We start from the raw sequence: 6,000 nt of genomic DNA on the forward strand, positions 1-6,000 counted from the left end.
GTAGGATGTCTGTGTCTTTTCTCTGCCCCCAGCATCATTCCAGGATATGGCATAGAGTGAACATGTGGACCGTATTTGTTGAATGAATATGTAAATATTTTACATGAATTAACTTTTTCAGAGAAACTGTTGGGAAGGTTTGGTGTATACAATTGACTCTTGAACAACACAGGGGTTAGAGACACCAAAACCCTTGCACAGTCAAAAATTCACATATAACATTTTTTTTTTTATTTTTGAGACTAAGTCTCGCTCTATTGTCCAGGCTGGAGTGCAGTGGCACAATCTCGGCTCACTGCAGTCTCTGCCTCCTGGTTCAAGCCATTCTCCTGCCTCAGCCTCCCCCCAGTAGCTGGGATTACAGACACCCACCACCATGCCCAGTTAATTGTTGTATTTTTAGTAGAGAACGGGGTTTTACCATGTTGACTATGCTGGTCTCAAACTCCTGACCTCAGGTGATCCACCCACCTCGGCCTCCCAAAGTGCTTGGATTACAGGTTTGTGCCACCATGCCCAGCCTCCATGTATAACTTTATAACTTTTGACTCCCCAAAAACTTTACTACTAATAGCCTCCTGCTAACCTGAAGCCTACTAGTAACATAAACAGTTAATTAACTAAGATTAGTCTCTATGTATATTTTATGCATCTATCACATATCTTGCTTTTTCTTAATTTTTTCAATGTTTCCTAGGCTGCAAAGTTTGTCTTTGAGTTTTCTAATTGTCACAAATCTCCAAAACTTTTCCAGTATATTGTGGAAAAAAATCCACATTAGTGGACCCATGCAGTTCAAACCCTTGTTATTCAAGGGAATACTCTTTTTAGGTATTTTTATTATTTTTTTTATTTTTTTGAGACAGACTCTGAGTGTCACTCTGTCACCCAGACTGGAGTGCAGTGGCGCAGTCTCAGCTCACTGCAACCTCTGCCTCACAGATTCAAGTGAACCTCATGCCTCAGCTTCCCAAGTAGCTAGGATTACAACCATGTGCCACCATACTGGGCTAATTTTTATATATTTAGTAAAGACGGGGTTTTGCCATGTTGGCCAGGCTGGTCTTAAATTCCTGACTTCAAGTGATCTGCCCGCCTCAGCTTCCCAAGGTACTGGGATTACAGGCATGAGCCACCATGCCCGGCTTGTTTTAAGGTTTTGAATTTGCTTGGAGAGTTTCATTACATTTCACCTTGCCCATTCTTTGAAGTAATTTTTTTCTTTTGAGATTAGCATAGATTCACACACAGTCATAAGAAATGATACAGAGAAATCCTATGTGTCCTTCATCCTGTTTTCCCCAACAGAACCATCTTACTAACCCGTAGAGTACAATATCACAACCAAGATACTGACACGGATACAGTCCATCCATTTTATTCAGAGTCCCCAGCTTTACGTACATTCACCTTGCACGTCTTTTATTTTTGTTTGTTTTGTTTTTGAGACAGGGTCTTGCTCTGTCACCCAGGCTGGAGTGCAGTGGTACAATCAACAGCTCACAGCAGCCTTGAGCTCCTGGGCTGAAGCAATCCGCCCAAGTAGCTGGGACCACAGGCATGCGCCACCTTGCCTGGCTAACCCTTTTATTTCTTGTGGTGACGGGGTCTCACTGTGTTGCCCAGGCTGGTCTGGAACTCCTGGGCTTAAGCCACCCTCCTACCTCAACCTCCCAAAGTTCTGGGATTACAGGCATTAGCTACTGCGCCTAGGGCCAGCTTTGAAAGATTTTGATTTGAGGTTCCCGGTTTCCATTGCCACTTTGCTGAACAAAAGGAGCTCAAGTTCCAGTGGAGTGTGGAGTTGGCCATGATCACGCGTTCTCAAGGCTGAGACATCGCTAGGGTAACTTTAGGTTCTGTTCTGGGTTGCGTCCAGGCAGAGAAGGAAGCACAGGCAAAGGAAGGCAGGCCGCCACGTCCTAACACCTGAGTTCCAGTTTTGGACACACAGAGAGCTCTGTGCTCCCGCCCACACTCTGCCTTCTCCGACTTCCTCCCCATTTGCGATGTTTCACTTTGATTGTCAGGCCCAGCTGGCGGCGTTCTGCTGGAACCACTGGGCCAGCAAGCCTGAGAAGTGATGAGTCATTAGTACCTGGGGACACCAGTGTTCGCCTTGTCTGGCCGGGGGACCCTGTCCCCATGAGCTCAGTTCTTTGTTCTGGGTCTCGAGTTCTGGAGAGCCCCAGCTTTGTTTGGGGATGCCCTATGGAAGTAAGAGCAGCGTGTCAAAGTTACACGGTTTTGGGAGAAAGTGCTGAGTCTACCAGACATCTCCCAACTGGAGTTGGCATTGTGGGAGGGAGACGAGGACTCTGCAGAGATTTCTGCTAAAAGCCTGGAATGAGAAGCAGATGCTTCATACTGGTTGAGATAACAGGCCAGTGCCTTGCTGTAGTTTTAATTCTCCGCAGGAGCAAAATGAGTGTAAAGATTGTATTTCTCTACCTTTGCAGAATCACCCCTAAGCCCTGCGTTCATGATTCTGCAGAAAAAGTAGGCAGCCAGACGGACCTGGTTCAGTTCCAACCACCACTTACTTAGGGCAAAAATAGGGTGACTTTTGCTTAACCTTGCCTCAGCCTCAGCTTCTCAGTCTGCAAACTGGCGCTACTCCACTACATCACAAGATGTTTCAGAGCACCAGCGATGTCGGGAAATCAGCTCGCATAGGGTGAATGTCGATAAAGGGCCTTTCGCCTTTCTTTGCCTGAGTTTTCGCATCTGCTAAGTGGGAAGAAATTTTCCTAGCATTGGAGTGATGTTAAGTCTCAGAATGCACAGCACTCGAAGTCGGTAGAGATACAGAGCATTTTCAGTGGTAACTGAACTGAATGGTTTGACTCCAGGAAACCAGCTCAATGCCAGTTCTTGGGGTGGAGCAGTTGACCCAAGGGAGAGGACAGTTGCACTGCACAGGACTTAGAACCTGGGACCATGAGGGATCTCTGAGCTGATTGTCCCTTTGTGCTTAAAGTCTCTCTCCTGCATCTTAGACAAGAAGACGTCCAGTCTCCAGAGTGTGTCCCACCCCAAGCCAAGGAGCTTTCTTAGTTATTGAACCAACAACTGCCTTCTGTTATGTAACTTGTTGAAGATGGCAGCCATAGTACAGGACAGAGCTGGGACTCTAACCCAGGCCTGAGTGCACAGCCCATGACCCTAACACCTAGGCCCCTTACCTCTGTCATTCAGGTTCCTACTGGTGCACTCCATTCTGTCCAGGACCCAGCACAGCACTGCGAACACGGCAGGATTAAAGAAGGACCAGGGTGACTGTGCAGGGGGACCTTGGGGAAGGAGGCCGCCCTCTGCTCAGGAGGTCTCAAGAAGTTTGGGATCAGGCCAGGCATGGTGGCTCACTCCTGTAATCCCATCACTTTGGGAGGCTGAGGCAGGCAGATCACTTGAGGTCAGGAGTTCAAGACCAACATGGCCAACATGGTGAAATGCCTTCTCTACTAAAAATATAAAAATTCACTGTATGTGGTGATGCGTGCCTGTAATCCCAGCTACTCAGGAGGCAGAGGCAGGAGAATCACTTGAATCCAGGAGGCAGAGGTTGCAGTGAGCCAAGATTGTGCCACTATACTCCAGCCTAGAAGACAGAACGAGACTCTGTCTCAAAAAAAAAAAAAAAGAGAGAGAGAGAGACATTTGGTATCAGCAGCCTGACTGTGGTCCCTGAGCTCTGGCCAGCCCTTCTTCTGGTCTGCAGATGCTGGCGGGCCCACGGGACCATCACAGGAGTGAGCAGGAAGTGTTCCCAGCAGTCAGGTGCCCTGGGGGGCAGATCGGAGAAGCCTAGTTTTGGACAGCCCAGGCCATCCACTTGCCCTGTGGGGGAAGCTCCTGCGGTTGAACAATCATTTGTTGATTTTAATTTTTCCTCCTGGAAAACTGGCCTACTGCTCCCATCCCTAGAGGCGTCTGTGTCCCAGGGAATTACTAACACTCAATATGTAACTTACATCACGTATCAACTGTGAAATCAAGGGGAACGAGAGGCGAGGAGCTTGCATGCTGGTGGAGAGAGACTGATGAATCATGAACAAATGACAAAGAGGTGGATAACGGTTACAAAAATAAAATGTGTTGATCTGAAAGCAATGGGACCACTTTAAGTTGAGGTCAAGGAAGGCTGCTCTGAACAGGTAGTATTTGGGCCGAGGAAGGAGACAGCCATTTCAGGCCTGGGGGGAAGCTCACTCCAGGCACGGATGCGGCAGATGCGTGGCAGGTCCCACAATGGGAGGACTTGAGGTCATCATTAGAAGGCTGGGTTTTATTGTCTCTGCAGTTAGAGACCTTTGGTTGGTTACTAACTAAGGAGTGACATGATGTGTTTCACTTTAACACAATCCCTCTGGCTGCTCCGTGCAAAGTGGATTGAAGAAGACCTCGATGCCATCAGGGAGACCCCTTAGGAGGCCGCCACAGCCAATTACAAGTGGAAGTAGCTTGGATTCAGGTGGAGACAGGAAGAGGGGATGACCTGGAAATGCCTGGAACAGTCCAGACGCGTGCAATTGCAGTCAGGGCCTAGGCTCAGATCTGAGCCCCTGTGATGATGTATGAACTTGAACCTCCCTTTCCTCCTGTGCAAGTTTTTCATTTTGTTTTTGTTTTTGTTTTGTTGTTTTGTTTTTGGAGACAGGGTCTTGTTCTGTCACCCAGGCTGGAGTGCAGTGGTACGATCCCAGCTCACTGGCAACCTCCACCTCCCGGGTTCAAGCAGTTCTCCCCCTCAGCCTCCAGAGCAGCTGGGATTACAGGCACACACCACCACATCCAGCTACTTTTTTGTAGTTTTAGTAGAGACAGGGTTTCACCATGTCGGTCGGGCTGGTCTCAAACTCCTGACCTTAGATGATCCACCTGCCTCAGCCTCCCAAAGTGCTGGGATTACAGATGTGAGCCACCGTACCTGGCCCTGTGCAAGTTTTAAATTGCAGGAGGTCATCTTTTGTAAATTGCAGATTTAGTAATAACTGACATGATTGGTAAAAATATTCATTGAGATCACACATTCCCCTCCTGGGGCTGCTGCAAAAAATTGCCACAAACTGAGTGACTGAAAACAATGGAAATTTGTTCTCTTACAGTTCTGAGGCCAGAAGTCCAAAATCCAGGGATCAGCAGGACGTTACTCTCTCTGATGGTTCTAGGACTTCAACCGTGTCTGCTGCCAGAGGGGTGGCTGAGAGTAGCTGAGTGCTTGGCCCTCCTTCAGCAACCGCTTGGTTCTGTTGTATAGAGAGACCACATTTTGCTTATCTGCTCATCTGCTCATAGATCCTTGGGTTTGTTTCCATCTTCTGGCTTTTATGAATAGTGCTGCAATTGACCAGGTGCAGTGGCTCATCCCTGTAATCCCGGCACTTTGGGAGGCCAAGGTGGGCAGATCACCTGAAGTCAGGAGTTCAAGACCAGCCTGGCCAACATGGCAAAACTCCATCTCTACAAAAATTAGCCAGGTATTATGGCAGGTGCCTGTAATCCCAACTACTGGGGAGGCTGAGGCAGGAGAATCACTTGGACCTGGGAATCAGAGGTTGCAGTGAGCTGAGATCATGCCATTGCACTCCAGCCTGGGCAACAGAGGGAGACTCCATCTAAAAAATAAATAAAATAAATAAATAAATAAATAAAACAGGGCCTCATTCTGTCACCCAGGCTGGAATGCAGTGATGTGTTCTCGGCTCCTGGGCTCCTCAGCAACCTTGGCCTCCTGGGCTTAAACCATCCTCCCACGCCATCCTGCTGAGTAGCTGTGACTACAGGTGTGTATCACCACACCTGGCTAATTTTTTTTGGTATTTGTTGTAGAGACAGGGTTTTGCCATGTTGCCCAGGCTGGTGCAGTGAGTCTTTCTTTCTTTCTTTCTTTCTTTCTTTCTTTCTTTCTTTCTTTCTTTCTTTCTTTCTTTCTTTCTTTCTTTTTCTTTCTTTCTTTCTTTCTCTCTTTCTCTCTCTCTTTCTTTCTCTTTCTTTCTT

The 6,000-nt window shown here is 47.6% G+C and overlaps 1 protein-coding gene across 1 annotated transcript in view; it reads left to right on the forward strand.

Moving 5' to 3' along the window:
• The window catches only part of ABAT (4-aminobutyrate aminotransferase), a 117,877-nt gene that overhangs the window by 20,805 nt on the left and 91,072 nt on the right, over positions 1-6,000 (forward strand). The window lies entirely within an intron of this gene.

The sequence above is a fragment of the Sapajus apella genome, unplaced genomic scaffold (genome assembly GCF_009761245.1).
Source record: "Sapajus apella isolate SASKATOON/1434 unplaced genomic scaffold, GSC_monkey_1.0 scaffold99, whole genome shotgun sequence".
NCBI classification, from domain to species: domain Eukaryota; kingdom Metazoa; phylum Chordata; class Mammalia; order Primates; family Cebidae; genus Sapajus; species Sapajus apella.